This window comes from Cupressus sempervirens, chromosome 7 (genome assembly GCF_028749045.1).
Source record: "Cupressus sempervirens isolate cs-2001-9-10 chromosome 7, ASM2874904v1, whole genome shotgun sequence".
Classification (NCBI taxonomy): domain Eukaryota; kingdom Viridiplantae; phylum Streptophyta; class Pinopsida; order Cupressales; family Cupressaceae; genus Cupressus; species Cupressus sempervirens.
The window spans coordinates 146,848,365-146,873,334 of record NC_143124.1 but is presented as its reverse complement, the minus strand read 5'-3'; the positions used below and the strand labels follow the sequence as shown (position 1 = coordinate 146,873,334).

The following is a 24,970-nucleotide window of genomic DNA, read 5'->3' as shown; positions in this document are numbered from 1 at the left end:
AAGCAAACTGAAATTTTATATCAGTCATATGACCCTTGTATGCAAAGTGTTTTCTTGAACCTTTATCAGCATTTTGGGATCAGATTTGAGCAGGGTCATTACATTTGCTCAAAACAAAACGATAGAAACCAAAAATCCAAAAACTGAAATGTTGTGAATAGGATATGTCAGGTTATACGTTAAAAGTGGGTCAAGCCATGGAAGCGGTCAATGCTTGAGTGTGCCACTTAAGCCCGGCCAACTCTTTCAAGACTTTGCACCTTCGTTACCTACTTTCTCAACCTTGCACAAGGCAGGGACAAGGCAAGGACTTATGCTCACCAAGAGCTCTTGTTACCCTATTAGTTTTAATCAGAATATTACTATTAGTTTTAATCAGAATATTACTTTACACCTATTCCTGAAAAAATCTCCGTGCATAAAAATCTCCGTGCATTTTTGTGTAGACGGTATATGATCGTCTGTCTGAAATGCGTGCGTTTAAACCTTAATCCCAGATGAAGAAAACTCTGATCAAATTGTACTGAAATAGTTTTTGCCGCTGCCATCCAAATCTCGTTCTCGTCTGCTGATATCTTCTGGTAAATGCGATGGCAGGTTTACATTCTAAATTTTTTATTTTATCAATAAGATGTTTGCCCCGCCTACCTCTAACATTTTCGCTGCAATCCCTAACATTTATACAGTCTGCGGCATTTTCTTCATCATCGTTTCCTTCTATACCCGCCCTCAATATCATTTCAGATCTCCTAACAAAAGACTGTGGATTTTCTTCTTCTCTAGTAATAACTATCATGAGAAGATATCCAGGGCTGTTGAAGACCAAATCTGATCACAGCGCCAGAGAAGTAATTCACATCTTAAAAGATTCTGGATTTACTGATAATCAGCTCAAAAGAACCATTCGTGATTGCCCAAATACTCTCTCTCTCAAAGTGCATGAGAAGTTGAAACCCAAGATTGAATTCCTTAAAAAATTAGGCTTGGCTTCTCATGACGTGTCATTTATTATATCTCGTAGCCCTAGAGTACTTGGCACGAGCTTAAAAAACTCTCTCGCTCCCAGAATCCCCCATCTTGAAACCCTGTTTGGCTCAAAGGACCATCTGTGCAAGGCTTTCAGACGGATGCCTCAGATTTTGTTATGTGATTTCAAGGAGTTAACACCAGAATAATTTAGGTATTCTCGAAGGTTCCGCAGCATATGCGCCAGCCCTCCGTGTGTTTCTATGCCTTAATTTTGAAACCCTGGTAAAGAAGACTAACCATTTGGCAAGCCTTGGTTTAGCAGAGGAGGAGATTCGTCTAATTCTTCGGAGTAATCCTTCAGTGCTGCGGCGTTCAACTGAGAAAATAAAGGAAAACATTGATTTCTTGATACAAACTGCAGGTCTGACGCCCAACATTGTTGCTTCACGCCCTTTGAGCTTGAATTTCAGCATGGAGAAAACGCTCAAACCCCGTTATGAGTTATATAAACATCTGAGGGCAAGCCCACAGTGCAAGTGTCTGCCTAGTTTGATTGGTTTTTTAGCGTCAACTGAGAAAGTCCTACTTAAAAGATTTGGCCAATACGTTCCTCAAGTCAAGTCTAATGATCATACAATTTCCTAAAACAAGCATTTTGGAGCAGTTGTGAAATTTCAAAGTACAAATTACCACAGACTGTGCATTGGTTTGACTGATCTTAAAGGGCGTAGAACTCGTCTGGGCCAAGGTAATTTTATAAATATCTTTCTTTACTTGTTTTATTTTGCTGGTACCCCATTTTGATGAGGAAAACTTTGAATATATAGTTTCTCTTGAGTTACAGCTGATTAGCAAAGTGCAAAATATGACTGTTAAAATATCGTGTCTATTAGGATTAAATTGTCATCCTGTTGCCCTGTTTTTTTTCTATGTCTCTTCATTTTCTCTGTCTGGTGCTCTGTGCTTTTGCTAAGCGTGGCTTTTCGGTTTCAAGCTGAACATGAGACATATTTTACCTTGCTTTACAACGCTATCTAGAGACTGAAGAATATATTCAAAACCATGATGCTATAAGCTTTTTTTGGTAGTGTGCCAAAATAATATCATGTATGGTGTGTGTCAGTCAGGTTTTAATGTTGTTATGAAAGGGAAAACACCATATTGTACTTAAAAGGATGTATGTAATCAATTACATCGATCAAAGAATGAAACTCCGTTCCCACCATGGCATTCAAGGTTTTGTGGTATTTTCCTTTCCATATAACCGTGGACATATTTTTAATAGTTCAAGGGCAAATCATGTAGATTTTTGTTTAAATTTTGCTTTAAATTATTTAATGTCTCGATTACTCTGCTCTAGACTAGATCAAAGTGAACAATCATTAGATCAGGTTAGCTCCACGCACATTTTTCTATCCAATCTACTATTATCCACTTACAGAGCATGTTAACAATTGCTCTTCTTTTTACATAGCTTGATTTTTAACAATGATTGTGATGATCACAGGAGCATATTTTCTCCAAGCCTTATAGCATTCTTTCCAAGTCATGTCAGATTGTAATCCCAATAGGATAGTACAATTCAGATTTTTCTTCAGTATTTAGCTTCTTTTCATTGCTTAGTCATCGTCATATGTATAATTTAATTAAGTTGTGATATCCAAAATCTTTGAGTTTCTATGTCAATCTTAGATTCTTCTTGTCATGTTTATATTTTTTCCCTGAATGCAGCTAGTAGTGGCATATTATCTGATCTGCAATATTCTTTCAGCTTTTACAAATCAAGATGATTAATATTGTTCTGAGATTTCTGAATATGCTTCAGTTTGATAGAGTAGCTTCAATTCTGTCATTTTAAAGCCTTGGATAGTTTCATGTTTTAGTCTGCATATTTTTTGGAAATGGTTTGTTAGAGCTACTGTGATTTGCACTGTTCATTGTGGTTTCTGCCTTTGAAAATCAGAACATTATGTTATTTTTTACTCTAAGAAGTGTTATTCCTATTCCTGCATGGAAGCAAATAAGCTCCATGTAACTCTCATTTTTCTAAAATTCGTTTGCCTGGACTTGGGTCATTTCAGGCCTCATATATTCCATATTGTGAAACAGAGATATTATTTAAAGAACTAGAAGAATATTATCTTTAGCTAAAGACAATTCGATTCTAGAAATTCTAGTCACCAGTTCACTTTTTTGAAGCATTTATGTGGAAACGTGTTTTCTCTCAACATTGTGGTAGACAAAATTGTAGAGGGCAACCATTTCTAGATAAATGCTCCAAACTTTCACAAGATATGTTTTGATTGCACATTTTCAGTAATTTAGGGGAAAAATATTGTTAAGAATATCTTTTATTCAAATGGCATGGAATTACAAATTAAGCTTCTTCATGTTGTTACTGGGATTATTTTTGTTGTGGATTACTTCATTTTATATGCTCATGTTACTCATGAAAAAGTTGTGTAGAGTTTGTGTTGGAGTTAACGTTCCAATAGTAGTCAATAATAATTGTTGCAAATGTGGCAAACCTTGTTCAATTGTTGGCAACACAAGTTTAGTTTAGGTGTGAGTCAAAGAGTTTTAGTTTGAATCAAGTTCTTATTGTGGATGTGTTTGAGTTAAGTGTCTGTAAGTTTCACTTAGCTGTCAAGTTTATGTGTGTGTTGTCAATCATGAAGTAATTTGTTATCAATCTAATTAGCAATCATTTAGAAATGTTGATGGGTGAAGCTATCGTATAAAGTTGTATCTATTATTCAATAAAATTAAGCTAGAAGTTCTTTCTTTCTCCTCTTTGTTTCTGCTGTTGTATTTTTCCAATAGTTTGATTTCACCATAAGTGAGAGGCAATTAACAACCAACCAGATTGTGTTTTTGGCAGACAATGTTGTCATAGGATCATTAAGTTGCGAGACGAATTTATCATGTTTTTACTTTCAGGCCTTGATGTTAATAACATTACTTATACTTTTCAATTTGTACTATTGTACTTCAAATATATATATATATATATATATATATATATATATATATATATATATATATATATATATATATATATATATATATATATATATATATATATATATATAAAAGGAGCTGTAGTCTGTAATCCTAAATGCGATCCAAGTAATTTGTGCAGCACGATGCAAGAGCTCAAGATGAATTTTTCAATGCATTAAAGGGCTTTTCGAATGTTTTTTTTCCTAACTATGGACTTTGGAAACCTTAATAGTCCTAACTACTTCCCAATTTGAAATAGCCTAATTATATATCAAGGCTACTATGATAACTTTGACCAAGCCGATTTTTTTTGCAAATGAGTTTGTTAATCATCTCATCTGACCTATATGTGAGTTGAAGAAAGCTTTGATCATACCCTTCAATACCTCTGGCCACTGCTACTTGTAGCCAGCCAAATCTCATTCTCCTTAGCCAATATCTTCCAATAAATATGATGGCAATTATGTTTACTAAAAACTTTCTTCGTTCAATGAGATGTTTGTCATGCTTCTCTCTAACAATATTGCTGCAATCCTTAAGATTTATACAGTTCACGCTATTTACATCATCATCATCATCATTTCCTTACACGCCCTCATTCAATGTCATTTTAGATCTCTTAGCAAAAAAATGTGGGTTTTCTTCTTCTCAAGTGACAACTGTTATGAGAAGAATGCCTAATCTGTCGACATGCAAATCTCACCACATTGCTAGAGAAGCCATTCATGGACTGAGCTTCTGGATTTACCAATAACCACTTCAAGAAAACCTTTCCTGATTGCTCAACTATTCTGGATTTACTAATGACTAGCTCAAAAAACTATTTTCTTCATCATTTCCTTCCACACCCGCATTCAATGTCATTTCAGAGTTTTTAACAAAACAATGTGGGTTTTCTTCTTCTCAAGTGACAACTATCATGAGAAGAAGATCAGACTTGTCCAGACTCCACATACCTTTTGTAAAGACCAAATCCTAGTCAGCATATGCCACATCATACAAATGCTAGAAATGCGGAAGAAATAAGAAAACCCTAGTTGAAAAGTCAAATCCATTTTTGCATTAACCATAATCAAGATTAACAATTCGTTAATCATAACAAAGTACATAATTGCATTATCTAAGATGTTGATCTACACATCATACATCTATCAAAATGCACATTAAACAATAAAAATGAGATCATTAAGATACATTATCCCTTATATAATTACATCATAATGATCATCCAAAGATGATTGTACAATATGAAAAGAAGAGATATACATAAAATCTCGGCATTTATCCATCTTTGTGACCCAGTCTCCAAAGCCATCGGACGTCGTTCATCTACTATCTAAGACGGGAGTGTGGCTTAGGCGCTTTTACCATGCCAACCATGGAGTGTTTACTCCCTCGCGGTTCTTCTTGACATGAAGAACACCCTGACCCTGGCATGAGAAGCCTAGCTTCCCAGAACAAGATGGATTAGATGGATCTTATATAGCCGTGAAACATACTACATACAACCACGTACCTAGTAGCCTAATCACGGAATGTGGCAAGGAAAAGAAAAGAACACTACACATCTACTGACATGCAGTGAAAGAAAAGAAAAATTGTAACATATCTACCCACATGTACATTTCTTTTAATTTAAACATATCTACACATGCAACAATGAAAATAAGCATAGTCACACATATATGCTTTATGTCAGAAAAAAAAACATACTTAAATGCAATAAATAAATGGCTTGGCCAAGCACTAAATTCGTCAGCATTACTGAAAAGAGAGATAAAACGTAATGAATCCTACTCTTCAGAATCTGACAAGTTGAGAGAAGCAAAAACATAATGCATCCATCCCACACTCCCTTATGCCACATTACACCCATCTCATAAAGAAATAAGACAACACCACTCAGGACAACATACAAAAATGAAAATAAGCATAGTCACACATATCTACACACGCAAAAATGAAAATAAGCATAGTCACACATATATGCTTTATGTTAGAAAAAAAAACATACTTAAATGCAATAAATAAATGGCTTGGCCAAGCACTAAATTCGTCAGCATTACTGAAAAGAGAGATAACACGTAATAAATCCTACTCTTCAGAATCTGACAAGTTGAGAGAAGCAAAAACATAATGCATCCATCCCTACACTCCCTTATGCCACATTACACCCATCTCATAAAGAAATAAGACAACACCACTCAGGACAACATACAAAAATGAAAATAAGTATAGTCACACATATCTACACATGCAAAAATGAAAATAAGCATAGTCACACATATATGCTTTATGTCAGAAAAAAAACCATACTTAAATGCAATAAATAAATGGCTTGGCCAAGCACTAAATTCGTCAGCGTTACTGAAAAGAGAGATAAAACGTAATGAATCCTACTCTTCAGAATCTGACAAGTTGAGAGAAGCAAAAACATAATGCATCCATCCCCACACTCCCTTATGCCACATTACACCCATCTCATAAAGAAATAAGACAACACCACCCAGGACAACATACAATCATAACATATTTCCACATTAACATAATGAGTACACTCAACTACATTCAACTGAACCATATATTTTATGAATATAGTAATCTCAGATTTCAAAGTGCTATCCCCACATAGACATAACTAAGATGTGTTTGCACAAATATATAATGATTCACATTAACTCAAGGAGTAGCTTAGATTTAGAATTTATCCAATTTCTATCTTCACATAGTCATGGATTTGGGCAAAAGACAAACATAAATTACAAATTTACCTATGGATTTCAATATACATTGAAACATAAATTCAGATTTGATCATGGTGCCCTATCATAGACATTACCATAAATTGTTACAATAAAAGTATTCAATATCCTGAAACAAATTTTGGTACATTTTGACACAACAAGGATTTTAGAGAATAAAATATACTTCAGGATACACACTTAGAAATGGTAACACTCTTTGTTTAAGATATTGATCTATAACTTAGAAAACTCCCATGTATTTCCATCGTCTCACATGTTAGCTATAGCTTGTTTGGGTACAATCTTGGATCTTTCTAAAACTACAGAGGAAACTTTACACAGCATCATGATTACACAACAATGGGATAAAACATCCTCATCATTGAATGTTATTTAATCCAAGCAATATTCGTTTAGAAAATAACGGCTTTTTTGAATTGCTAAAACAATGAGTTCTATTACAGACTAGAAATCATGATCTTGTAGTATCATAGTTTAGGGCATTCGGGCAGTAACTCAACCACTGAGTTCCAATTTTATGATCATCATAATAAGTTTTTGTTTTGAATTGAGACCAAGAAAAAAAAAGTGTTTCAAACATTTATGCATAACCCTTCATTTCGAATACCTCTATCACTGTCAATCATTGACCATTGACAGTCACATTCTAGTTACATTTGGCTTCAAGTAAGATGAAATATACAACATTGATTTGCTGAGTCACAAGGCGAAGTTGATGGGAATCACAGCGTTCAGCTCATGTTTCATACCAATTATCTTGTAATGACATTGACTTACATACAAGTAAGATGAGGATCAAAACTCTAATATCTAGCAATGTAACCCAATCATTCAACAATCTGCAAAATAAATAAGAGATCTGGCACCCCAATTTCAGCGTGGGTACTATGTGAGGATCGATGTTTTGACCATGGAATAGAAATTGACTACGGCTGGAAAATAATTAGCAAGAAATCCAGGGTCACAGAAAATAGAGTGTGCTCTCAATACTAGCACTCAATCATTTAAAGAGTTACCTAGTCTTTGAGTGACATTAACAACCTGAGAAACTTACTAAGTCTTAAGATTGATTATAATGGTTCATCATCTTCTTAACATGTATCAACAACCACTAATATCGCCATGCGTATAACAAAATCTAAAAAGAATGGTGTTTGATTTAGAATGAAGAGCGAACAAGGCACAGGCTTGCGATTGTGTATTTACCTTAATTGAAGGTGGTATCTTATACGCAGAACTTAGGTAAAGTGACTCAATCTACCCACTCACAACATTTTATCCATGTCTCATATAAGACTTAGGAAAAGATGCAATTGATTACCGAATCCTTCTATCGGGGTCCATTTTCATTGTATGGTTATGAAACAATTTCAATGCTATCCAACCCGCAATGAGTAATATTGTAGAGACTTTGAAATAACATTCAATCTTATGGCCACTTACTTTGATATCACAAGGATTGACATTTTGAAGGAAATAAAAGTGATGCAGTTATAGATAGTAAGTATCCCAAGGTAAGTCGGGTATATCAATTGGACGAAAAAGAACATGCTTATGCCCATGGGCTTGGTGTAAATATTAAATTGACCAAAGAAACAAAACAAAGAAGATGAATACACGAACACAAGATTTATTGTGGTTCAGAAAAAATTGCCTACATCCACACTCAAAGCAGGGAATTACTATTAATGAAAAAATGATTTATTACATGGGCTGCACACAGCCATTATATAGAACTCTACGAATACGAAGAATCAAGAGGGAGAAGGAACAGTCATGACTGTTGGACTTCATATCCCAACAATCTCCTTCGTGAAGTTCAACTGACACAGCCATGCATCATGGCATCCGCTGTGCCCTATACCGCATATCAGAGAACAACAGAACTATGAGATCTCAACATTGCCAGACTTTGTTCCAGCATAGTCCGAATGAACCTTCTCCAAGTTAAATTAGAATAAAAAATGTCTTCTCCTATTCTTGTGCTCCCCTTTTGGACAAGATTAGCTGGCTCTAAAACCCAAACATAAAATTGCCCACTATCAAATTTTAATATTTTCTCCTGCTCCAGAGTTAAAGCAGACAACGTCCCTTCTGCAATTGTACCCATCTCCCTGTGAAGTTTTCTATTTTCACTTGGCTCTGCAATTATCTCTTCCCTTTCATAATTCAGCCTCTCAAACTCTTTAGGAAGAGCCCCATGAAAATGGTAAGTCAGTGCAGCCTTAAGTTCCTCCAATTTTTGCATCTTTTCAAGCTGCACCTAATTGGATCCCATATTATTGTCTGCAAAGAACACAAATATCTGCTCACATCCTTGAGCATTTTCTTGTTCTACGTTGAATGTCTTGAGAGAAAATTTCATTGAAGGAAGAATGTTTGTGTGGATAGAGTCCACATAATTGTGCATCACGCTTTGGCAATGCATCATAGTCTTCCACGACATATACGTATAAGAAAAGAATTTTTGTCTAGGACCCATTGCTCGAGCTAATACTCCAGCCAAATCATTCTGCACATCATGAACATTAACGTTATTCTCTTCCAAGATAATAATTCCCTTGTCGCCAAAAATGTTTCCTTCTTCTGAGGATTTAGCAAATGACCTCTCAACCGATGCTATAATGTTTCCAGCGATAAACCATGCTTGATTATGGACAATATTTAGATGATTCATCACGAGAATAGCGGGAATGTGAGGATTTATGGTGTCGGGGGAATTCGCATCCCAATCTGGATCTTTCTGAATGACAAATGATGGGTTCAAATCTCGACCTCGTCCTCTGTTGTCAATTCCAACAGTCACACATCCATTTTCTACACAAATTCTCTTAGGCCCAACATATGCGACCATCTTTTCTCCATCTGTTGTCTCTATAACACTTCCCGCGAAGGCTTGATCATTGGACCTACCCTGTAGCTTCTCAAGCTTCCATCACAGTGACCCAAATGTGTGGTCTAACCGCGGAGACTCCCTCTGCAATTGCGCAATCTTGTGCAGTGGGAGCTTCTCTAAAATGCCTTCATCTGGCTCCTCAGTAGTTTGGCCTTTGGAATCATCTTCCCAACACTTTTCGCTATCTTTGCCAAGAGAACATGGTGGAAGCCCAAACGCTTCAGTGTGATTCTGGTGCGATGGAGAAGAATTTACCATCTCCAAAGCCTCCACACCGTTGTTACTAGACAACTCGACATCGTTCCCCATTTCACTTTCAAAACCAATAACATTCTCTCTTCCTTTTGATTTGTTGAATGATGGTTGAATCACCTCTTTTTCTTGAGGCTCACTCTCTAGACAATAGCTATCTGTAGAAGGATCTGTATATTCCATTGTTGGTAAGAACACAGTGGTAACATTCAAACTTCTAGCTTGCAGAATTTTGGTAACTGAACTTGGTGAGGCAACCTCATTTTCATATGCCTAATTCTTGGCATCATATGCCTCAATTACATCAAGTTCATTTTCATCCGCTACCAATTTTCCATTCCTTGCTCCCTGTTTGAAAATTTCATCCCCCTCGATTGGGGAGGAAAACTTCACAGCAGACACATTCTGTGAACATTCTTTGTTCTTCAAAGAAGTCATCTCCGCCTTTTGCATGGGGATAATAACTCTGAAACTCATCCCACGAGGCCATCTCTTCTTGTTGAGAGTATATGTCATAGCTGCATCAATACTACGAAAAGGAATAAGCTTACCAAAGCTTACCATTCTCTTCTTCTTCAGATGAATCTTCCTCTCCTTCGTGTGAATCCTCCTTACTTTTCCATCCATCCCACCAGTGTACACGACATTTCTTTATGACTTTCAGATATACAACATCTCTTAAATTATTAAGGAATTCATTGATGACGGAATCAATCTCATATTATTCCATCTCTACTCTAGCCTTACCTCAGCTCTGATACCAATTGTAAATATTAAATAGACCAAAGAAACAGAACAAAGAAGACGAATACACGAACACAAGATTTATTGTGGTTCGGCAAAAATTGCCTACATCCACACTCAAAGTAGGGAATTACTATTAATGAAAAAATGATATATTACATGGGCTGCACACAACCATTATATAGAACTCTACGAATACGAAGAGTCAAGAGGGAGAAGGAACAGTCATGACTGTTGGACTTCATATCCCAACACTTGGAGCTATGACTGATTGCACATACAGAGATCTATACAACACTCGTACAATAGTCTGTGGAGTGAGAACAAGTTTTTTCTATTCCCAATTTACAAATCTTTTTATAATTGAAATGGAATGCGATTCTCCTTGTTGGTGGATTGGTAAAATTTTAATTGAGTTGGGTTGGCTTGACTGTCTTAGTAGCAATATTCACAATATAACAATGCTTCTATGGTCTAGCATTCCAATGGTGATTATTTCCAATTCCTAAGACAACCTATTCTCCAGGTCCATAAGAGGTAGTGAAGATCACAACTATGGGACAAGGACCAGTTCACATAGTTGTGAACAACATTTGATCATCCATCTAATGGTGACTTAGATGCAACTGTTTCAAGCCTTCCAACTAAATGCAAGGTATTAACTATTCAAGGATGTGCGCCTTTGTTGATCTTTAGGAGCATGAGCACATGAAGTGGAAGACATGGATATGGTGGATGGATGTATGTAAGGACCTAAAATGGAAGGAAGGGAGGAAGGATTTGATGATGGAACATAAGGACCTAGAATGGATGGAAGATAAGGACCTAGAATGGACTTGGAGGATGAATGATGGGAAGCTTTAGGTTTGGATGGAGGAATTTTGAATTTCGAAGGAGTGGAAGGTGTACCAACATCTTGAGCCATGTTTTCTTTAATGGGATATTTATCATTTTTAATACAAGATGCGAGTCCAGGTAGATGGGATTCGTGAGGGGATTGGATGGGTGCGATATGGTCATGTGGAGGATTAGGATTATGAGGGCGAATAGGATCATGATATGGAGTGGGATCATGAAACGAAAATGGAGAGGTGCTTTGATCTTGACTTGAAAGAGGATCATGTAGTGGAATGAGTGGATCATGAGATGGAATAGGATCATGAGATGAAGTGGAAGGAATGAGATTATGAGGTGGAACATTTTGATCTTGACGTGGAGGAGTATGAGTGGGCGGAGTGGAAGGAATGTCTTCATGAAGTGGAGGATTTATGGAGGCTAATGCTTGAGATGGAATGGAATTGGTGGAACATGGAATGTCTTGATCTTGATTAGGAAGGGAATCATGAGATGGACTAAGAGGGGTAAATGGATCTTGAGGGATAGAGGAACGATGGGATGGAGAAATGCTCGGATCTAGAGGAGAAGAGGCATCTATAATGTCATGCTTTGGATGAAGAACTTTGGGTGATTGGCTCTCTTTATCTTGTTCTTTACACTTAGCCAAGAGTGATGTGAAAAACCCCTTACGAGGTGGGGATGATGTGGATTTTGGAGGACTATGATTGTGTGAAGGTTGAACTATGGGTAGGGGATTGCATGGAGAGTTGGGGTTGGATGGGACATGATGACTATGATCTGCGAAAAATGGGGGAAGAGGACACATGGCATGGAAGGTGGCCTCTTGTTGTTGGCTTGCCAATAGATAATTCTTTAATTGTTCAATTTCCATGGCAAGGGCATTTGTGTTGGAGGAAGTGTGTGGGTTATGAATGGAATCGTATGTAGATGAAGGATAATGAGGTGGATTTCCCTTGTCAAAGGTAGAGGAATAATGAACATGAGATTGATGAGAGTTGGATATGAAGTGTTGAGGATGGATTTGATATGCAAATTGAACAGGAGGTAGAACTCCATATTGTCATTGAAGGTTGTCAACCATTTGATTAAGCAAATTCAAATCCATAGATGTTAGAGGAAGAGTGATGAAAGATTTGATGATGAAGGAAATATGAACTTAGGACTAGGAGCTGTGGACTTTGTGTTGATTTGATTTGAATTTGATATTGATTTGATATGATTTGATTGAATTTGATTGGATTGAATTAGGGTTTGATTTGATTTGATAAAAACCCTATGATATTGCAAACAAGTGAATGTAATATTAGAATTAAAGTCCAATGTACTGATAATGCTCCTATGACCAAAGTAGAAAGATGTGATGCAAAGTTGAATTAGAAGAAGATTTGAATGAAATTAGGAAGATTGAGTGTGGAGGAATATGTAAATGGATTGAATTAGAAATTGATTAGAAATGAATGAATTTGACAAGGGATTGGATTAGAAGAAGGATGATGTGGAGGATTGAATTAAGAATGCATAATGAGATTGGCGGAGGAAATTGAAGCTGGATGATAATGAAGCATGACTAGGATGAAGATGAGGAATGCAATTGAATGACAAGGAAATGATGTGGACAAATGGAGATGATTAAGACGTGGAGGAATGGTTTGAATGATGAAAACAAGAGATGTATGAGGGTGATGACTGTGATAGAAAGAGGAAGTGACGTGGAATGATGTGGATAGCTTGACTAAGAAGACCTAGACCAAGACGTGTTTTTGTTGTTTTTGAAATTGTTTTTTGATTTTTTTGGATTTTTGAAGTTTTATGATTTTTTTGATTTTTATGTTTTATGATGTTTTTGGATTTTTATGTTTTAAGATGCAAAATATATACAATGAAATATGTACAAGGCAAGTGTGTTTCAAACACTCAAGAACGTCAAACACACCAACAAACCTATAAGGTTACAACTAGGCTGTACAGGGATCAACTAGAGGGCGTCCTCGATATACGCAAGGTACGTGAGGCCCAAATCTATAGATGAAAGAAAATACTGCCACACAGTCGGGGGGGAGACGGTAACCCAAATCTCCTCCTTCAATTCCCAAAGGTATAAAGTTCTTTGGGGCTTAGCCAAGAGTGACAATATTTTGCTTTCAAGAGAGGTATCTTTCAATTCACCTCCCGATTTTTATACTCCGCCAGAATACAGGAGTTGAGGTTGTCCCAAGGGGTGATGAAATCTCCAAGCAGGCCTCCTAAAAAATAAAAACAAGACCACTTATTTCTTGTGCACGCAAGATCACCTGAAGGTGCGAGGGGAGAGAATACGTAAGTGGCCCTGGGGTTCAAAAAGACACGTGTTCGTTCCTAATGAATCTTTAGATTTTCTGTCTATGTTGAAGACACACGTGATTAAACCATACAATGTTCTTTCCAACTTGAAATAGTGCCAACGTAAATGAAAATGCGGATTCGTCAACAAGAAAGTAAATCGAGCGTGTGCATAAGCAAAATTGCTGAAAATGAAATCAATTTCCCTTAAGACATTCAAGATTGTGTGAGTTCATTTTAAGCACCAATTCGAAATGTGTGCTAGCCTAAGCATACATGTCCATTCCCTTAAGGCAATTCAAGATTGAATTTGATTGTTTTAGCATTTAACCATACATTCAAAGACGAGTGTTTAAGCATACACGTTCATTCCCAAAACAAAATTAACACAAAAACTTGCAAGCAATATGAGTAGTGAGAAAATATCCCTGCAAAAAGATAAGTTAGTGCATCAAAACTGTAGAGCAAACGTGAAACAACCCTGCAATGAAAAGGTTAGCACAAAGTTTGGACTTTGACAGAAAAACAAAGACCTAAACTGCATCAAAATTTCATGAAACCAATATCATCATGATGGGCTTGGAATCAGCTTTTCGGCGATATTTCGTTTTTCAAAAATGGAGCTCGTATGCTCAAGTTATGAGCAAAAACGTGAAGGCTGCTCCTTATGGCTTAGAAAGCATGTGGACTGCTGATGCAGTGCTGATGTCAGCGACCTGCGAGGTTAAATTTGACACTTAGGAGAAAGTCTAGCAAATTTTTTTTTTTTTGTTTTTTGAACGTTTTTGGAGACCACAAGGATATATAGAAATTTATATTGTACATTAAAAAAAAAAAAAATTTAAAAAAGAAATTGTGTTTGATTGGCCTTTTAAAATGGAAAAATACTATTTAAAAAAAAAGTTTTTTTTTTTTTTAAAAAACGAAAAACCGTGGGAGGAGGTTTGGTTGAGCGAAGAGGTGGGAGGATGGTTTGTTGAAGGGTTTAGGCGGTTGGGGGCGCTGCTCGGCCAGGGGAGCAGTTTTTGCAACCACCGTAGGAGGGAGGGAAGCAGGGTGGAGGATGAGTGTGGGTTTCGGGCGCCGCGCGGGGTGCAAGGAGCGGCGGAGGGTTATGTTTGGTAGAGCCGTGCGGGGCGCAGGGAGCGGCGGAGGGTTTTGTTTGGTAGAGCCGTGCGAGGTGCAGGGAGCGGCGGAGGTGGGAGAAACGGTGGCCGTGGGGAGTAGGTTGCAAGGCGCAGCGACGGTGCTAGCGGAGCGGGCGGCCGCAGGGGATTTGTGCAGGGAGTGGCGAGTGCCGGCAGAGAGTGGAGGCGGCGGGGTGAGCGGAGTCGGAGGAGGTCGCAGCGCCACGGGGGGTTTGAGTGGGTGGAGCGCCCCAGGCGTTGTAGGGTGTGTGGCCATGGCGGAGGCGGAAAGAAAACGGTGGTCGGGGGTGGAAGCAGTGTTGGGAGGAGGCGATGGTTAGCCATGCGGGAGGAAGGGAGACGAGCGGGGGAGACAAGGCCGCGGGCGGAAGGGAGGCTGCGGGAAGCGAAGGGACGCTGCGCGTGGGCGTTTGCAAGCCGAGCGGCGGGTCATTTGCAGGGAGCGGTGGTGGCAAAGGTTACGGCAGTGTGGGGTTTCGCGCCGCTGGCGGCGGAACTATAGAGGGGGAGAGCTGTCGGGGAGCAACCGCGGGGGCGGCGCTCGCGGGCACCGCTCACCTGCACAAAAAGGACAAAAAAATGATTTTATTATTATATATATATATATATATATATATTTTTTTTGGATTTTGATTTTTAAAATTTTGTTTTTTTTTTTTTTTTTGTTTTTTAAATTTGATTTTTGATTTTTAGTTTTTAAATTTGATTTTTAATTTATATTAAAAAACCAAAAACTAACAAACACTTATTACATATGTAAATGCTAACTTTTTTTTTTTTGTTAAATTTTTTAAATTTTTTTAACTTTTTTTTTTAAATTTTAGATTTTAGAGTTAAACTAAACCTTCTTTTTTCCTCTTTTTTTTTTTTTTTTTTTAGATTTTAGATTTTTTGATTTTTGATTAAACTAACTCCACTCTTTTTTTTTTTTTTTTTTGATTTCTTAATGTTTTCTACTTATACGAAAAATGAAATGAAATGAAACAAAAAATTTACCCTTTTTTTTTTTTTTTTCAAACAATTTATATATTAACAAAAGGGGAGTTTTTTTTTTTTGCTTTTTAAATTTTCCTAATAACGAAGAGGATATTCAATGCATATGTATCCTAAAACTTGAAAACAAAGCAATAAGCAAGATATAAAGTGTTTTATGTCAAAAAACTTCCCTTGGGTCCTCTAAATGCAATGATGGGCTCCTTGACTTGATTAGATGCTCCTTATGAAACTTGGCTCCTTATGAAACTTGGCCTCCAAATGCAAGTCTTCAACCTACAAGCTTGTTTAGATGGTTAGTTTGAACCCGTGAAGTGGGTCCCACCGAGCATGCCAAAATGTGTTGCATAAAAATGTAACTAAGGAAATAACACTAAGCAACTAATGCACATTCCTACATTATCATGCAAAACCTCAAAATATGAAAGAAGACATGTAAATGAACAACAAAATAGCACTATGCAAACCTCATGAAACCATCAAGTGATCGATGATTTCACATTGTTGTGGGATGTGGTTGCTCACAAGTCCAGTAGCATAACAATAAGGTAGAATATGCTTCATGAAAAATGAGGAGAGGGCTCTCCTTTTATAGGAAAATGGATGGCTGAGATTGAATGCAAGATGGATGGCTAGGATCTCTCAGGATCAATGAGGTGTCCAATGAGGTGGAGGACAAGTAGACTCCACATGGATTAGGGTTTTGACCATTCAAAGGGGGCAATATGCTCACACATGTGTGAGCAACCTTTGATGGTGACATGTCAATGATAGGTGTAAGAGGTGTGAGAAGCATGGCTTCTCACACGTGTGAGACAACTTGAAAGTGACATGATCAATGAGGTGTGAGAAGCATGGCTTCTCACACATGTGTGAGACAACTTGATTCTCATGCAAGAGGACAAGTGTGCAAAAGGCATGCAAGATATGAGGGGTGAGGAAAGTGTGAACATCTCTCACACATGTGTGAGGATTCCTCACACATGTGTGAGAACACACTTAGTATTAAGAGGTGATTAGCTACACACATGTGTGAGAACACACTTAGGATTAAGAGGTGATTAGCTAGGATGATTAAGAAAAGAAAGCATGATTAGGAAGTGGGTAGGTTTAACAAGATGGGTTAGGTAGGCTAGTGAGGTTAGGTGAGGGTTAAATGTAGGAGCCATGTGCTCAAATAGGATTAAATGCAATATTTAATTCCTAGTGGGATTAGGAGGGAATTAATTAAGTAAATGGCATACTTAATTAAAGTGAAAGGGGTTAGATGCAAGTGGGAATTGGTTAGGATTCAAATAAACTTTAGTTTATTTAAATCAAGGTAAGGCAAATATAATTAAATAAATGTAAATTTATTTAATTAAATGATAAGGTAATTAAATAAATAATAAATATTTATTTAATTGGTCAGAAAATGGGTTTGGACAATTTTAGGTGTCTACAAGCTTATTCTAGCATAAATGAATGTCGCATTTGGCAATTCTTGTAGCCAAATGGGCCTAAGGGTGTAGAACTGGTTTGGGTCAACTTGTAATGTTATATTTTGAACTTCTTGATGTTGCAGTTGCCCCACGTTGATGAAGGAAACTTTAAATATATTGCTTTTCTCAGCTAATTGGTAATTAGCAAAGTGCAAAAAAGATTGTTGGAACATCATGTTTATTGAGATTAAAATGTTATTCTGTTACTCCATTTCTTTTTATGATAACGTCTCATACATTCTCTCTATCTATCACTTTGTTTTATCATCTAATTATGGCTTTTATGTTTCAAGTTAAACACGAGACACCCTTTACCTCAATTTACAATGCCATTTAGAGTTCAAAACCATGATGTCACAAGTGTTATATGGTGTATGTCATTTAGTCTCTGAATGTTATTATGAAAGGAAAGCAACTCTATTTTGTACTTAAATGATGTATGTAATCAAAATTTCATTCTCAGTTGAAAGGAAATTCATATAGATCTTGTTTAAATTTTGCTTCAAATTGTTCATGTTTGGATGATTGTATTCTAGATATTGTACTCTAGATTAGGTCACAGTGAACAATTAGATCAGGTTAGTTCCATCCACAATTTTCTCTCCAATCTACAATTAAGCTATCCACTTAAAGAGCATCTTAACAATTATTTTCTTCTACATAGGATGAACTTTAACAATGGTGTCATAATTATGACAACCTATTTAATTGTTGGGTTTCTAGGTTAATCTTAATTATTCTTCTCACTTTTATATTTTATCCTTGTTTACATATTTAGTGGCATACTTTTTTCTAGTTTTGCAAATCAATCAAAACACTACATTAGTTAATTTCCTTTTACTCTCAATATGATTAATATTGTTCTATCTAAGATTTTTGAATATCCTTCAGTTTCATATAGTAACTTTAGTTCTATCATTTCTAGGCCTTGGATAGTTTTTTCCTTTAGCTTGCATTATTTGTAAATAGTTTGTTAGAGTTGTTGTAATTTGCACTTTGCACTGATCATTTTTGTTGTTGCCTTTGGTATGCCAGACCACTAGATTACTTTAAGAAGTCCTACTTTAATTCCCTCATGGAAAGTAAATAAGCTACATGTAACTTTCATTTGATTAAAATTCAAATCTTGCAGTTGATTAATTGCATGTTTCATATACCCTATTTTTTGAAGCAGGGATATTATTAATCAACTTGAAAGAATATAATCTTTAGCTATGAAGTTAGATTGTTGAATTATAGTGGCTAGTTCAAAAATCTGGTTTAAATAAAAGTGAACAGGGTAGCCATTTGTAGATAAATGCTTGAACTTGTCAAAATATATGATTTGATTGCAAGTATTCAGTGATCTAAAGAACAAAATTTGTAAAGAATGCCCTTTATTAAAATGGCATTTAATGATTTTTCTTGTGAACTTCACTCTACATTTTCATGTTACTCATGAAAAAGCTGAGTTTGATTTCATTATAAGTGAGAAGCAACTAACCACCAGATTGTATGTTGGGGAATTTCTACTTTGGTAGGCGATGTTGTTATAGGATTTTAATACCATTTCTTATACTTTTCAGTTTGTACACTATTATATTCAATGAGAATCTGTGCATGAAGCTCCAGTTTGTAATCCTAAACACAAACATATTGACATAGAATTGTGTAGCAGGATTTTATTGATGTGAGTTTTGTTCCACTACAACATACAAAGTCAAACACTCAAATTTTCAAAGTGAAGCACAAGGGCCCGTTTGGTTATTGGAATACAATCGAAATAGGATTAGAAAGTTAGATTATATGTGTTTTTGCATTCTGATCTACTTGCATACATATTCCTATTTTGCCCCCAAAATGAGCATATGTCCATTCCAAAAAAACTTGTTGGAACAGGCTATTCCTATTCTCAATTTGATTTTTCCAAATTATATAGTTTTTTTAGGTCCATGTTACATGCATAAGGGCTAAATCATTTTATGCTTCATCTTACATTCGGCTTGCTCTTGCGATTCAGTTGTTCTTCCTCATATTCGCATTAACAGTCTATATAGGTAGAGGCCAATTTGAGTTTGGTGAAATGTTGCCCTTTCACTCAAAATGTTGCCATGAAAATGCCCATCACCATGATGATGCACAATGCCAGATGTGCTTCTTAGGCCTAGTGGATTCACGCTAACACACAGTTTACCAAGATGAACATATGTTGCCATTAAATGGAACTTCTGAATAGTTAAAGGTGGTTCCTCTTTCATCCTTTTGCAAAGGAGATTCAACCAAAGTTCACCCCAAACACCTTATTTCTTTTTGTGATAGTGTCTCTTACTTTCTCTCTATCTGTAGCTTTGTTTTTTTTCTATAAGTGTGGCTTTTATGTTTCAAGTTAAACACGAGACACCCTTCACCTCAATTTCCATTGCCATTTAGAGTTCAAAACCATGATGTCACAAGTGTTATATGGTCTATGTCATTCAGGATTTTAATGTTATTATGAAAGGAAAACAATTGTATTGTGCTTAAACGATGTATGTAATCAATTCATCATATCATAGAATAAAATTTCATTCTTAGTTAAGTCATAGGTCTTGTTTAAATTTTGCTTCAAATTGTTCATGTCTCAATGATTGTACTCTAGATATTGTACACTAGATTAGATTAAAGTGAACAATTAGATTAGGTTAGCTCCATTTACAATTTTCTCTCCAATCTACAATTATGTTATCCACTTACAGAGCATGTTAACAATTATTCTCTTCTACATAGGATGAACTTTAACAATGGTAATGATAATCATGGCAACCTATTTAATTTTGGGTTTCTAGGTTATTCTTAATTATTCTTCTCACTCGTATATTTTATCCCTGTTTGCATATATAGTGACATTGTAACACCCCGCTCGAGAAACCAAAATAAATAAATGTAATATGTTACAAATTTTACAAAACTATTTTAAATTTATTTTTAAATAAGTTTAAACAACATAAAAGTAACAATAGGGAAGCAATATACACATACATGACATTTACACAAATGTAATTACAAATACAATTTCCATTCCTCAAGGGTTCCTTCACGTTGAGTCACATTAAAAAGTTTGTATTAATTAGTTTAAGTCTCAAGTACAAAGCTTCTTGATCATAAAGAAATAACAGATACATTCTCACATAAGAAAATGCATAAATACAATTAATAATATGAAAGCACATCTAATGAATAACACCCACTGCAAATGTCATAGGGTATGTGAAAATAGATACAAGTGTATCAATATACAATATAATATCCCATAGGATCTCAAAACACATGATGCATAGATACCTCAAATGAATAGAAGCCTCCAAGATAAGAATAAGAATGATAATGGTACCACTATATCAACGAGCATCCAACAACTAGCAATATAAAGGGGACACAAATGGTATGAAGACACTACCTCCTGACTGCTTGGTCACCTAATCAAGCTCCCACTCCCACCGTGCAAGAGAGATAATGTACGATCCACACAGATATAATCAAATCATAAAATAATCCTAGGCAAGGAATCCTAATAGCCAAAACTACCTCAAGGGCAACACAAACTACGCAAGAAGAAGAGATAATCAAAATCAAAAGGACACTCACTCCAATACCAACATCACATACCAAATCAACATACAAATATCAAAACCAAAAAGATAAAACCATCTCCAAATTAATGTCAAGTGTCATAAGCACAATAACCAACAGATAACAACTATCGTCAATAAAAGTAAATCACAATCAATAGATCTCCAACAATAAAAACACCACCAATGAATAACTAATGAATAACTGGTCATTTATTAATAAAAGTCAATTACCAACAATAAATTACATCCAATCAATGAGTAACAACTCACAATAAATATTACAGTGGCTTGCCACTTTTGCTTTAAAAAAAAAAAAATAACTCACCATAAATACACCATCAAAATTAATATCCAACAAGTACACCACTAGAGGCAAATATTAAAAAAAATATGAAGGAGACTCAGGCTACATACTATGGAGTTTTGTCATATGAGCCAACTCTAAAGTTACCTTGGCAGTCTCTCAGGACCCTAACCGCCTAGTGACTCTATGTAGAACCAGAATACCCTCTTGTAAAGATGAGGAGACTAGTCATACCTCTCAATATATCATCTCACTCTCATCCTTAGTCTATACAAGTAATCAAGGCATGGACGAGAAAAGATCTCTAACTATCTTTTTAATTTATCTCAAGGCATGGAGGAGGAAAGTATTTTAATTACTATGTTGTCACTTGTTACACAACTTGCAATTAGTTACCTTGGTAGCCACTTTGGGCCCTGACCCTTATTGCAAGCCACTCTCATAGACATGCACCTAGACTACCTTCTGAAAACTCACAAACCACAATTGTGTCTCGTACCATAAAAATACTATTGATTGAATTCGGTTCCTTAATAAGCAACCCAAAAATAACATTGGTTCTCAAAACTCAAGTTCTCATAAATGCCCATCAAAAGAAATCTCAATTTAAACCATAAAGTTCATCATGACATTCAGTCAAATAATCATAAAAGAAATTTCAAAAACACCTCTAGTTTACATCCTAATTTGGCCAACTAAACAACCCACAAAGAAAAACCATCACAAAAATAAATATCACAATACTATAAAGAGAATATTAGAAAACACATAGTTTTCAACCACATGATTTAATTCCATCAATTTCTCTTGTTTAGTTTGGGTCATAAGAATGTGTTTAGAAATAGAGTAACAATATGCATGTTAATATAAATTGTTACGCTAATATACTTATTTAAATCAATAAGTGTTTAAATGTCAAAACTCTTTGTGCATATAAAATATCATGCAACATTATCATATTTTTAATTTAAATAACCTTAAATCATAAATGATTTAATTAATAACATAAACATAATATTATTAGATTAAATATTACTATCAATTTCATTTCTAAAATATTAATTTGACTTATACTAAGTACACTATTAATATTTATTTTTTCTTTAATTCATGATCCAACTAGAGATAACTCAAACTTGAAATTATATTTTTATTAAGTTATTTACAATTTCTCTCATAATATTAAATATTCATAGCTAGAAGATTATATAATGAATTCCACTATAACTTCTCTTAAAATATAACTAAATCACAATTATATATTTATTAATTTCCCACTTGCATTAATAAATATAAGAATAATTTAAATGCAACTAATAGTTTAACTAAACTTAAAGATTATTTAATACCAACATCCACTTTATAACTAAATGAGTAGTATTAATTTAATTTTTGAAATTAATAAATAATAATAATAATTAATTTTATTGATTTTTGGAATTAATAAATAATTCTATTTTTTTAAAATACAAAAAATCCAAAAATTAAATTTTCAAAATTAATAAGTATTCATTAAATTTTATTTTTATTTTTATTTTTTTTAAAATTATAATATTAAATCCAAAAATTGAATTTTCCTAAAAAGAATAGAATTATGTAATTTTCCGTTTTCACATGGCTAAGATCTTATAAAACATGGAATCATAATTTGTTTATTAATTTTCTATCTTGAATGCATTTGTTTTCCAGAAAGATTCTCAACCAATAATTTTGTTTAAATCAGAGGCAATTATATGTTTTGCATGATGAATCTTTACGAGGGTTTCTATTGATGTTTTTAGATAACTCTCTTTCAAACCCTAACTAATAATAATCATTGTTCTTTAAAATTTAATGTTGAATTTTCTTTACTTGCTCAAATCTTGAGTTTTCTAAATTAATTTTCAACAACATGAGTCTACAATTTACATTTGACTACGGTTTTCAAACAACACATGAATCAATTCTATTTCTTAATTGCAAATCAAAATTCTCTTCTATATTTTATCCTATAAATTTTAGTAGTATGGTAGACACGAGGTAGAGAGATCTTCCAAAATAATTTCAACAAATGAGTTCTCAAACCTTACCTCAATCTGATAGCTAAAATTTTGGACAATCTGGTAAATGCACGCAAACCCAAACCCTCTGAAACTTTCAACAATTCTTTTGCTTCAATTCCAAATCAAGAACCACTTAAACTTCTGACTCGAATTGCACTACTCTGTTATCTTGATTATTACCTTGGAACAAGATTGCTCTGTTGACTTGGTTCACATTGAAGCTCAGTAGACACAGTCAACTCGGTTGACACTACATCTCAGTGTGAACTATCAACTTGGTTGCTACTACAACTTTCTACAAGGTTAACTTATTTGCTTGAATCCTTTGTGAGCTCAGTTAACATTGCATACTAGTAACTTAGTTGCAACTATCTTTTCATTAAGACTAAGTGTTTTGACACTAACTGACAATATATCTTGTCATTTGATCAACAATCTCCCCCTTCGGTAGTAGTGACAAAAAAAATTATCATATACAAGATTTGAAAAAACTTATTCAGTCAAACTCCCCCTTAAAATATGCTTGATCATGGTAGCTCAGTTTGCATTAAAGACTCTGCAACTTGGTTTGAGCTAAAAACCTTGTTTTTGGTTTAATATCAAATGTTATTATTATTATCTTCTTTTTATATATCTTTGTTGTTGTACATATTTCCTTTTGCATATCTATACATATACTTCCTCTATATGCTTTCCCCCTTTGTACACTTTCTTTCCCCCCTGTTTTTGTTACAAATGTCAAAAGGGGGAGAATGGTTATCACATGAAAAGATATATTTTCAGTTAGTGTCAAAACACTTAGTCATAATGAAAAGATAGTTGCAACTGAGTTACTAGTATGCAATGTTAATTGAGCTCACAAAGGATCCAAACAAACAAGTTAACTGTGTAGAAAGTTGCTTGGTTGCAACTGTCTTTTCATTATGACTAAGTGTTTTGACACTAACTGACAATATATCTTGTCATGTGATCAACAGATAAATATTTATTATCTAAATCATGTTGCAAGTTTAATTACTTGTTCACTAATGACACACAATATGCCTAGAGTTCCCAATGTTGAAACTCAGGCTCTAATAGACATACTTTTTTCTAGTTGCAAATCAATTGCAACTTTACCTTAGTTAATTTATTTTCACTGTCACGATGATTAATATTGTCCTACCTGATATTTTTGAATATCCTTCAGTTTGATAGAGTAACTTTAGTTCTATCATTTCTAGGCCTTGGACAATTTTTCCCTTTAGCTTGCATAATTTTTAAATAGTTTGTTAGAGTTGTAATTTGCAGTGATCATTTTGGTTGTTGCCTTTGGTATGCCAGCCCACTAGATTACTTTAAGAAATGCTACTCTAATTCCCTCATGGAAAGTAAATAAGCTACATGTAACTTTCAGTTTCTTAAAATTCAAATCTTGCAATTGGTTCGTTACATGTTTCATATACCCTATTTTTTGAACTAGGGATATTATTAATCAAACTGAAAGAATATGATTTTTAGCAATGAAGTTAGACTGTGAAATTATAGTGGCTAGTTCAAAAATCTAGCTTAAATAAAAGTGAATAGGGTAACCATTTGTAAATAAATGCTTGACCCTATCAAAAAT

General features: G+C 35.0%; 1 pseudogene; it reads left to right on the top strand.

Annotated features, from left to right (window-relative positions):
- Positions 1–448: 448 nt before the first annotated feature.
- Positions 449–2,191, top strand: LOC149545948 (uncharacterized; annotated as a pseudogene).
- The last annotated feature ends 22,779 nt before the right edge of the window (positions 2,192–24,970 follow it).